Below are 12,402 nucleotides of genomic sequence, written 5' to 3'. Positions count from 1 at the left end.
CCCCCTGCTTGTGTTCCCTCTCTTGCTGTCTCTGTCTCTGTGTCAAATAAATAAAGAAATAATCTTAAAAAAAAATAAGTAAATAAACCTGTAAATCACTCTGATGTCTTTCATCATTCCAACCTTGTCAAAAACTCAGTACTGTGTCGTTTAATAACTTTGCCATAACTCTGAGAAGTATTTGTGACTGAAGGCACTTTGCACTCACCCGGGCTAGTATTGACTAGGTTGGGAAGAACAAAGCATTTCCTTTTAGTTCTTCCAATTTGGTCTAAAGAAAACGCATTTATTCTAAAGCATGAGTGGGAGTGTTGGTGACAGAGATGAAGCTGAAGAGAAGGAAGATGAGATCCTGCACACAGGGGATGCAGGGGAGCTGCTCATGGATAACCTGCTCTCTGCATGTGGCTAGTGTATGTTTCTCTGGAATCTGTACCACCAATAATTCTCTTTCTCCAATCTTTAAGGATCCTATCCAAACTCTGTTCATTAATTTTGCTTGCATAGTCACAAAACTCAAACGTTTTGAACACAGCTAATGATGGGTCTGGATTGTTTGGAAAAAAATTGGGCTGCAGCTTTGTGAGTCACCAGGGCTAAAGGTTTCATGTTGTCTTACCTCCTCCAGCAAAAATCCTTCTTTGAATGATCCCTTACAAATAATAGTCCCCTAATATAGTCGTGCTTAGGCTGACACCTCCATGGAGAGGGTCAATCTGGTCCTGATAAGAAAGGGCAGACAGAGGGAGGCAGATGAGGCTCTGGTTGACCCATGCCTGTGCTTGGGACTCCTGACTCCAGATGAAGGTGGATCCAGGTCCACACCAACTCACATACAACAGTGTGAGGCCCCCAGCGGTCCCCATCGGTGTCCTATATAGATTTCTTTAAAAGTATATTTGTATATTATAAATTTATTAATTCAAGTTTCTTCTTTTTTTAAGATTATATTTATTTGACAGAGAGAGACAGCAATAGAGGGAACACAAACAGGGAGAATGGGAGAGGGAGAAGCAGGCTTCCTGCTGGATCTCAGGATCTGAGGATCATGACCTAAGCTGAAGGCAAACCCTTTGACGACTAAGCCACCCAGGAGCCCCTAAGTTTCTTCCTCTTCTAATAGAGATTAAACCACTTAAATCTAGTCTTCTAGTTATTATTTAGATGTCATCTTCTGTAATTCTATTTTATGTTCTTATTTTACTATTTCTTAATAACATAATCATTTTATAATGTATCACAAGTTTTAAAATATAAGAACAGTCTTCTTCCATACTGACCTTTCAAAAAAGAAAATTTGACCACTTTCAGAGCTTCTCTTACCTTCTGACACTTATGTACCTTTATCATGAAGGTAGAGTCCATTAATTTTCACTTTTTTTTCCTTTGTGTCCTATTTTGCTCAAGTAGTCATACCAGTTAAGATTTTTTAGTCCCAGCTCTCCTTTTGGTGTTCTGTATTCCAATTAATTATTAGTCTCTTTGCTATCTTTATGATGTTATTTAATTAAATCCAAATATTTCTTCTCAAAAGTAACAATCGTGTTTCACGCATAGTCCATTACTGGTATAGAATTGTACCTGTGCTTTGAGATATCAGTCTTACTTAACCCTTGAATGTTCATCATTGATCCCGTGAGTCTTTTTGAGGTGTCTTGGGACATACTGAGATATAACCTGTACAATGCATATTGATAAGACTAAAGAAAGATCAATTTGGATTAAATAGGAACATGAACTGAGTGAACTAAGTGCTAGGAAAATTCAAAGAGACAAATGACACTGTTGCTGAGTTCAAAGGGGGGGGGAATTCCACATCTTAAGATGTGGGATCACACCTGCCATTCAGGAATTCAGGAAATCCATTCAGGAAAAGGTATTTGGAAAAGTGATTAAATCAGTATTCGTTTGATTGATAGGTTGTTTTACTATACACTGATATTGAAAATTAAAGTTAAAAGTTGTTAATGTCTTGTCCTCATATCAGGGAGATCATATGATAGTTGTCTTTCTCTGATTGACTTATTTCACTAAGCATGATACGCTCTAGTTCCATCCACGTCGTCGCAAACGGCAAGATTTCATTTCTTTTGATGGCTGCATAGTATTCCATTGTGTATATATACCACATCTTCTTTATCCATTCATCTGTTGATGGACATCTAGGTTCTTTCCATAGTTTGGCTATTGTAGACATTGGTGCTATAAACATTCGGATACACGTGCCCCTTCGGATCACTATGTTTGTATCTTTAGGGTAAATACCCAGTAGTGCAATTGCTGGGTCATACGGTAGTTCTATTTTCAACATTTTGAGGAACCTCCATGCTGTTTTCCAGAGTGGTTGCACCAGCTTGCATTCCCACCAACAGTGGAGGAGGGTTCCCCTTTCTCCACATCCTCGCCAGCATCTGTCATTTCCTGACTTGTTAATTTTAGCCATTCTGACTGGTGTGAGGTGATATGTGTAAACCTGGCGATTCACAGACCTGTACCCCTGGGGATAAAAATACATTATATGTTTATTAAAAAAAAAAAATTTGGAAGGGGAGGCGAACCATAAGAGACTATGAACTCTGGAAAACAACCTGAGGGTTTTGAAGGGTCAGGGGTGGGAGGTTGGGGGAACAGGTGTTGGGTAATGGGGAGGGCACGTTTTGCATGGAGCACTGGGTGTTGTGCAAAAACAATGAATACTGTTACGCTGAAAAAATAAATAAAATGGGAAAAAAAAAGTTGTTAATGTCTTTTCATAGTAGTTTACATTTATACATTTTACTTGGAATGTAATGGACCCTTTTGGTTTCTCTCAAGTCCCAGTCTTGGGAATTTATTTACTTTAGTTCTAGAATTTTTTTTCTTTTATTACTATTTATTTTCATTATTGTTCTTGCTTATGTATTCATCTCTCTTTATTCTGTGGTCTTCTCTGTTGCCTCCTATACTCACATAGTACATTCTCATTCTCCATCTTCTCTTGAGATTAAGTATACTTTAAAGATTATTCCAGATTGCCTTCTATTTCATTATTTGATCTTCTTCAGAGACAGTTCTATCATTCCATGTCAAATGTTTCCGATGCTGATTTTATATTTTATATCTTAGAAATCTCTTTAGTCTTTTCTGGGTTCCTTGATAAGACCCGGTTTCAGTTTACTGAGTGTTGGTATGAGTTGTTATTTAAAAAATTTCTAAGAATTCATGTGAAAGTTCTCTTTAGGAATTCATATTACCTTTTATGTATTTTCTCCTTTTTCTCTGATGCTTCAGAATATTTATTTGTTTCTTTGTTTTAAATTGAGAACAGGTTTTCTTTAAACCAATATGTACTACTAATTAGCCTGCTTACTTCTGGGAAACAGAACTTGAAACAGACTTAAAAGCTCCAATGTTTGGAATGAGGAAGTAGACCAACTTAAGAAGTTTTCTTTACTTGCTTTCAAAACTCAAATGTTTGCACAACACATTCCTGTGTTTCTTTAAAAATTAAAATGCAATTCTTGATTTCATGTTGGAAATTCTGTATCTCAAGAAGAGGATTAACAAATGAATAGAAATATACATATATGTGTTCTTACTGGAAGCTATATGTTAAAATACATATAGGAACACACTCATAGCCCCAGGCTAGTAAACAAAACAAGCAAAAAAACCCAAATTTTCAACAATAGTAGAATTAACAAATAAATTGTAGTATGCCCATAAAATGGGCTATTAAATATCAGTGCTACTGAATGTACCACTAATGATTCATGCACTCACATATATAATACTGAGCAAAAAAAATCCGGATACACAAAACTAAAACTATGGTGATAAGAGTTTGGGTTGTATCATCTTTGGGAGAAAAGCTGTGACTGGGAGGGAACACAAAGGCCACCATTTGGGAACTGGTAATATCCTTTTTATGACTCTGGAAAAGGGTTATATGAAAGTTATTGAGACATATATTGTGATTTGTGCACTTCTTTGTATGCATGTTATATTCAATAATTTATTTTTAAAAATGAGTGGGATACCAGTCATTATCTGTATCCGTCACTAATTATAAGTAACTAATTATATGTATCATCTGTAATGAATGCATTATCTAATGATACCACATATCCCATCCCCTAAAACAAGAGTAAGTGTTGTGCCTTAAAGACAGGTTGAGATAATTCTGAGGAGGAATTAGAAATGGCTTCATAAAGGAATGGACAGTGTAGAGGATTGATGGATGCATAGAGAGTCAAAGTGCGGGAAGATTATAATTAGTTAAGATGCTGTTGCAACACTTTAATATCACATGTTAGTATTAAAAGGCTGAGCACTGTGCCATGGGCTGTTCGGTGACTCATAAATGTCTGCTAAATGTGAATAATATTGGGCTGAATCTTACCTTGGACAATAAATTGAATTATCACATGGGGAAAAGTAAGTATAAGCTTTTCTTATCAATTATACTAATTATCTTTGGGGAAATTCTGGACATAGGTCTAGGTCTGGGGGATTTAGATTCTTATTAAGTAAAAATACCGGGGGCTAAATGTTGTTTATGTAGTCATGAACATGTTGGAAATGTGGAAAATGACAAGCATCACAGAAGTGACAAAATAGTTGCAAATTGCATATTGTGAAGATTTCCAGTTCGATGAACTACTAATTGATTTATCTTTGCATTTATGTTTTTTGATAAAAAAAAGATGCAGTGATATTTTAGAAGTGCAGATGTAAGAAAATATGAGAAGAAAAATTTTATATACCCATGTCTAAGGCAACCTCCCTACCATGGTCTAAATCTATCCATGCATCTACTGAAACAGCACCTGCCACAGAAGTTCTAATTTTACTTTCAGCAGCATTCCTCAAAGAACAAACAGAGAAACCTAGCAAGTCCACTAAATGTGGACTTCATCAATCAGCTAGCAAACACAACCATGTCTAAAACAAGTCAATGACGATTTCTATCAGGTCGGAAAGCAGAAAATCAAACATAAAGCAACTCTTGGATTTCAAGAGGGCGAGTTATCTGAGGCCAACTTTCCACAAGTATTCTTTCTCCCCGCAAAAGATATTATCAGTTACCACAGGGTAGACAACACTGTCCTCTTCAAAGGAATTTGGAAAATGATGTCACTTACAACAGATAAACTGTGAAATGCAAATGAGGGAGGGAGCAGATGTAGTAGCAAAAAAAGAAAAGTATCATTAAAAAAAGAACTTCAAAATTAATTCTTACCTCATGTAGCTGTGACAAATGAGAAGCCGTGGAGGGGAGATAAAGAAGGAGACCAGTGTGCTGAGACTGGACATGCGGAGACAGTCACATCAACAGAAAGCCTTGCCCCCCTGTGTCATTCTTATTCCTTCTTCATACTTCCCAGCTTTGGCACCCTGTGCAAATATGCACCTGCCTTACATATTTCCACAGATTTTCTCCACTCTCCAGAGAGGCTTGGAAAACTCCCCGAAAAGGAACGGCAGTGGTGGTGGTAGTGGTGGGGTCGTCTGTTCACTTACTCACAGTGGGCAACCTAGTTAAACAAACTTGTTTTATTGCAAACTCTGGTTGCAAGTCAACAAAAGCAAATGACATGGATATGAAAAAATGGAATGGATCAATGTGGGAAAGAAAGGTCACCACATGCATATTTAGTGAAAAATCTCTAGTCTTACTACATTTGAATACCACCACAAAATTAATTTCTGGATTTTCAAGTCAAAAACTACCGAATCACTGGCATTCTATAAACCAGAACACATCTCTCTTTGGTGGCTTCGGTCACCCAGGTAGGTCATTCAGATCAGCCTGAAGGCTATGGAACTTCACTTTGTAGCACACAGTGTAATTCTTACCCATACAAAGCAGAGACTTTTAGGGCAGAAGGAAGGAAAGGGAAGGAAATACAGTAATATGTTTTTGTTTTGTTTTGCTGGAGTGTTTGTTCTCAGGCTTCTGTACTCAGCTGGATTTAAAAAACAAAAACCAAAAGACAGCACAAGACAAAAGACTGAGGCAGTAAGAAAGAGAAATGCTCACACTGTTTTTTGTTTTGGGTGGGGGGAATCTATCTTCCTTCTATCCGCAGGACCTAAAACATAAAGGAAGCTAGTGCTCAGCATACACCGTCTATGAGGCAACACATCTAGCCTTGTTCAGCATGCACTGACTGTGTGAGCTTAGGCAAGTCATTTCCCCCTCTCAACTTCAGCGTACCCTTTGTAAAGTGTGCTTGGTAATAATACCCCTTCCTGGGATTGTTTCAAGAATGTAATTAGATAATGCCTATGAAAGCACTTTGTGAACGCTAAAGTGCTCTGCAAATATGAGGGATAAAAGATTGGAAAGCCGCCTCTGGGTGGCTCCTTCTCAAATATGCCCAGATATTAACATTTTAGTGGTGAAAAAGGAGTGCTAATATTTCTCATTGGCACTTTTCTACTGCAGAAGGAAGTAATCTAAGTAGAAGGAATATATTTTTCCTTGAGACTCAATAAAGCTATTTTCATTTTAATTGGAAAATTGTGGCACATAAACATTTTTATTTTCCCTGAATTGACCCTTTCGGGGAAAAAAAATTAAAAGCTGCTCACAGCTTGTCTAATGGAAAAATCTGAAAGACTGTCCCAGTCTTGCCATCACCTCTGTCCGTGTGACCTTGCACAGGTTACTGCTCTTCCCATCAATCAGTTCTGTACAACAAATATTTATATAGCCCTGAATATATGCCAAGCTCAGGGCCAAGCCCAGCCTGAGGAACAAAGAAAAGAGCCAATGACATAGTCCTTCACACCTAAGAAGTTTACATTTTGACAATTGGTTTTATCTCCCAAACGGAAGTGGTAATCACCGTGTTACCCACATGTCAGGCTTGTTGTGAAGATGAAAAGCTAATACAGGAGAGGGCTTCGCAAAAGTGAAAGGTGGTGCATAAATGCAGAGTGGTATTATACGAGATATAAAATCATCAGCAGCATATAGATGGTTAAAGAATGCTTAGCAGAGAAAGGTGGAAAAGGGATTAATATTTATAGAGCTTCTGCCCCATATACATACAGAGATCTACATATATCATTTCATCCATACAACAGACTGGTTAAGTGGATATTAACTGCCGCTTTTGACCAACAGGGAAATTGAGACTTCTATCCATTAAAAGGACACAGCTAACAAATCAGAGCCACGGCAAAGACTCTACAGAAACTGTTGGTGTAAACTGCGTCGCTTTAAAAATCCACACAGATTTTTCACCAGGAAAAAAGGAGTTGTCAAAACTTCATAAGCAGCATAATCAGCTGTAGAAATGGCTCAAAACAGTTTTCAACTTATTAAAAAAAAGGCATTTGAAAGGAACAAAACTCACTAACTTAATTAATATGGCAACATAAAGGAATCCAAAAACATATCACTATACTTTCTTAACCCCCTAAACATAACTCGGGTCTAGAATAATTTTTATTTAAAAGCAAAATGAATACTGTTTCCCGAGTCCTCGAGTACTTAGAATGGATTGCAAAACTGCACATTTAGTACTCACATGGTTAAAAGAATCATTTAGAGAGGGCTTCATAAAATCAAAATTTCTGTAGTGCTTTCTATATGGATTAGCATACCAAGCAAAATACAAAAGGTAGCTTAATATCCAGATATAATAAAATCAAGAGCTTAACTTCTAATATCCTCTCTCCAATCAGGTATGGATTTACAAAACATTTTACTATGGTTGTTATTTTCCTTAGCTAAGACTCACAACTAAATCCACCAGTCTGAAAGATTGTTGAGTTATATTGGTATGATTTTCAAAATTTATTTCCAACCTATATAGCAGAATGAGATAAACTCTAGGGGTATTCAAAAGCTGGAAACTGCTTAGAAGCAGCTAACATGAACACATATAAATCAAGCAGCCTGGAATTATAAATATGTAATGACTATTTAGAAAAAAAATGTTAAATGATTGGCTCTCTTGCTGACCTAAATGGCTATGAATTAACACTTCTCCCTCACAGCAGGAAGAGAACTAGTAATATTTATCTAGCATCTACTAAATGCTAGACCCTGTGGTACATGCTTTTTATATATCTGTCATTTACCTCCCACAAAAACCTTACGAAGTGAGTAATGTTGTCTTTATGTTTTAGCCAGATGATTGAAATTCCAGATAATAGAATTGAGATTTAGAATTCAAATAATGGTCCAAAAGCACAAAACTAATGAATAGAGCCAAGATTCATTTCTGAGTCTATCTCTTCACTCTTCGATGTCTTAAGTCCCTCTTGCATGTTAAGTCCCTGAGAAGATCTCATCTCGTCTCTGCATGCCATTCACAAATGTAAAAGTCTTGAAAGCCCAGTAGAAGTTCCTTCCTTCATTTAATAAATAATTATGAAGCACCTGCCCTCTGCCAAGCCCAGTGCTGAGCAACACGGTGGTAAAGGAAACCTACATGGGATTTGTTCTCATGGCGTTGATTTTAGTCTGAATCATTCTTCATTTTGAACCAGAGGCATCTCAAAAATAACCCAGAATTGAAAAGAAACTAGACTCTACATAGTGAACCAGATATATGCAGTCTGTCACCCACCGTCTGGTGACTCAGGCTAAACAGGGAGTACAGGGGGCCCGGTTGTATCATCTACGAACACAGATAATAAAAATTGTACTATTTACTTTGAGGCGGTATTATGCAGACTAAACCATATAATGCATATGAAATTACCATGAACATTTATACAAACACATATATATATGCATGTATGTATAAGGATTAGCATTCTACTTACTCAGGAAAAATAAGATGGCTTTAGCGTATAAGAAAGCAATGATGTGACATGATGCCAAGATTTTACCAGATTGCAAGGACTTGAGGCTCCTGCCCATATAGACTGCAGAGGGTTAAAGCAGGGGTAGTTTTCAGCAAAATATGGGACTTGAGAAATGAACAAGGGAGAGATGCAGAGGACGTAAATACTTTTGAAGATGTATTAAGGAATGTGGAGCTTTTCCTTGTGGTAAAACAACTGATACTGAGAGGCTCTGATTTTTAGTTTAATTTTGGCTTCGGGGTAGACAAGGAGGATCACAATCAGATCTGCCTTTAAGAGACATCCCACTGATTTCTGGGTGGGCAGGGGCTAGCAAAGTTAAACCAGGACGCTGATTAGGAGGATGTTGAAACCTTTAACATAGAGCTCTTGCTGAGTTACCATGACCCATGACTGAAAGTAAATGAGTGCCATAGATACAAACTATAAGCAGAGTAAATAGTTTGTCAAAGAAATGAAACACTAATTGAAAAGCCATATGAGTACTGAGCTAAGTGAGAAGGGGCCCAGAGATCATTAAAGTTGTATCCTCTGGGGTGTGGGTGGCTCAGTCAGCTGGGCATCTGCCTTGGGCTTGGGTCATGATCCCAGGTGTCCTGGGATTGAGTCCCGTGTCAGGCTCCCTGCCCAGCGGGGAGTCTGCTGCTCTCTCTACCCTTCCCTCCAGCTCGTGATCTCTCTCTCTCTCAAATAAGCAAATAAAAAAAAAAAAAAAATTGTATCCTCTGGCCTAGGTTTATAGGACTTCCAGATCTGACTTGAAAAATCTCCCCCTGCCTGCCCCGCAAGGCCTCTCAATTATCCTTTTTGTTCAAACTGGGGGGAAAGCATGATTGTTGCCCTTTGGGTGAGAGAAACACAATCACCATCCATGGGATGGTTAAGGCCAACAGGGCAGGGTCTTACCGGCCAGAGACTCCATTAGTGGCTTGCAGCCCCGTCTCTGTCATCACACCCACAATACTTAGAGCATCTTCTCTCTGCACGCAGTGCTGCTGTAGAGTGACGTACTTCTGTCTCCCCCAGGAAAATAGATGTATTCATTTTTGTGGTATAATACTAAGCAGTTGGCCATTGCTTCTCACCATCTCACTTCTTACACACTTCTGCTTTGTCAGCTGTAAGTCTCATGCCTAAACACTGTGAAAACCAGAGGAAACATTATAAAAGCAACTGCATTGACAAACAAAACATATAAATCCTCTGGATAGAAGTGAAAAATCCAACAATTCACTTTTCTTCCCTTTTCCAAGATAAATTCTTAAAAAAAAAAAAGTTCTGATGATATAAAGCCTCATATTTGAATGATCTATCTCATAACTTCATAGTTATGATGACCATCGATCTGATTTAATTCATAACTTTAAGAGGTGTCTCTATTACTAGGGAGATCAGTTATGCAACTGGAGCACAGAAGTTAAATAAACACTTCAAAATTCATAGATCGATGTAAAAACTGTTGGTACTTAAAGGCAGGTCACCTGACCCAGGATATATTGCCAACTCTTAGACTAGGTATAAATGCAGGCTCTGATTAACTGAATTGGCCCCTTGATCAAATCATAGGTAATCTGTTCAAAGTCAAAACCTCATATGTAAGTCATTCCACTCTTACTTTTGTACCACTTGTGGACTTTTTATTGATATTGGGTTGATAACAATAATATAATCATAACAAAAACAATGATAGTTGAGCAGCTGTGGTATAATGGTTCACAGTAAATGACAACAACAGTAATAGAACAGCTCTAGCACGGTGATGAAATATGCAGGCTCTGGATAATTCTGTCTGGTTCAGTGCATTGTCTCCAACATTCTTTAACTGTATATGTATGAGCTTAGGCAAGTTAGCCTCTCTGTTCCTTTCCTTTTTTTCCTTTAAATAACTCTATCCTTCAGGTGTATGGAAAAAAAAAAAGCATGGGGGATTTTAATAATACCATCTAACAGAAATTCATTATAAACATTAAAAGAAGTAATACATATTAAGGATCTGAAATGTGGTAAACATTCAGTAAGTGTTACCCACAGTCATTATTTTAAAAACATATGTATCTATACTATTATATTGTTAACATATTCTTAGTATAATTGTTGTCATTATTATTATTACTATCATTATTGTAACTATTTTGTGGTTCCCAATAGCCCCATGAGATAAGCAATGAATAAGCTCTATAATTATTCAGCTATTAAGGGCCTGAGTCAGAAATTGAAACAAAATGCCCAATACCAAAAGTCCATAAAGCCTTGCTTGTTGGTTTCCTATTACTCCTATAACAAATTACCATAAACTTAGGAGCTTAAACAACACAAACTTATTATTATATAGGTCACATATACAATATATATGTATTATATATTGTAGGCCAGAAGTCTAGCATGATGTCACTGGGCTAGAGTCAAAGTTTAGCAAGGCCATGCTATATACCTTTCTGTCTGTGGGGGAGAACCCATTTCTTTGCTCATTCAGGTTCTTAGTGGAATTCAGTTCCTTATAGTTGTCAGACTGAGGTCTCATTTCCTTGCTGGCTATCAGCTGAGGAGAGTTTACAACTTCTAAAAACCAATCATTCTTTGTCTCAAGGTCCCCTTCCTGCATTGGCAATTTGAACAACAGAGGGTTAAGTAAGTCTTATGCCTCAAATGTCTTCCATTTATTCTAACATTACATTTCTCTAATTCCCCTGCCTTCCTTTTTCATTTTTAAGGCCTATATATTTATGTTGGGTCCATGCAGATAATCCAAGGTAGTCTCCCTATCTTAAGGTCCGTGACCTTAATTCCATCTTCCAAGTTATTTTTGCCATGTTGTATATAACATATACACACCTTCCAGAACTGAGGGCATGGGCATCTTTTTTGGGCCATCATTCTGCCCTATCATAACATGGCACCTTGGGGCACCAAGGTGGCTCAGTTGGTTAAGAATCTGCCTTCAGCTCAGGTCATGACCCCAGGGTCCTGGGACTGAGGCCCACATTGGCTCCGTACTCAGCGGGAACCTGCTTCTCCCTCTCCCCCTGCTCCTATTTTCCCTCTCTTGAATAAATACATTAAATAAAACATAAATAATGTGGCACCTCTGATTTGTGCTGGGGACCAGTTGGAGTCAGACAAATAAAGCTGCTAGTGACAGAGAAGGAAAATGAACTTTATAAGCAAGAGCACAAAATTAATCAAACTTTCTAAGAGGCAACTCCAATTGCATACTAAACCTGTGACCAATGGTAAAAGCAAGAGTGTGGGTACAACAGGTCAGTTTATGAGAAATAGAGCAAATTACAAATTTATTAAAGTGGTAAACAGGGGAAAGTGAAAAAAGCTAAAAGAAATGATGGGAAAATATTAATTTGACAGTGCTAAAAAAGTTCTTAGTTATTTTATTTTAGAAAAGGAAAATATTATTTAAAAAGGGATTAATAGAGTTGAGCAAATAAAATGTGTATGCAAGAATATGTGACAAGCGATTAACCCCACAAATTTATTAATATCTCCTAAAAATTAGTAAGAAGATGAAAAGTTCAAGACATATGGACAAAGGAAACTAGTAAAGAGGCAATCTGTAATTGAAGAAACATCAGGGTTCAATGA

At 37.4% G+C, this 12,402-nt stretch overlaps 1 pseudogene; it reads right to left on the bottom strand.

Moving 5' to 3' along the window:
- The window catches only part of LOC123952996, a 48,158-nt pseudogene extending 36,748 nt beyond the window's left edge, over window positions 1–11,410 (bottom strand).
- Between the last annotated feature and the right edge of the window lie 992 nt (window positions 11,411–12,402).

Source organism: Meles meles, chromosome 1, assembly GCF_922984935.1.
Source record: "Meles meles chromosome 1, mMelMel3.1 paternal haplotype, whole genome shotgun sequence".
In the NCBI taxonomy this organism is placed as follows: domain Eukaryota; kingdom Metazoa; phylum Chordata; class Mammalia; order Carnivora; family Mustelidae; genus Meles; species Meles meles.
This window is presented reverse-complemented; position numbering and strand designations above follow the sequence as displayed.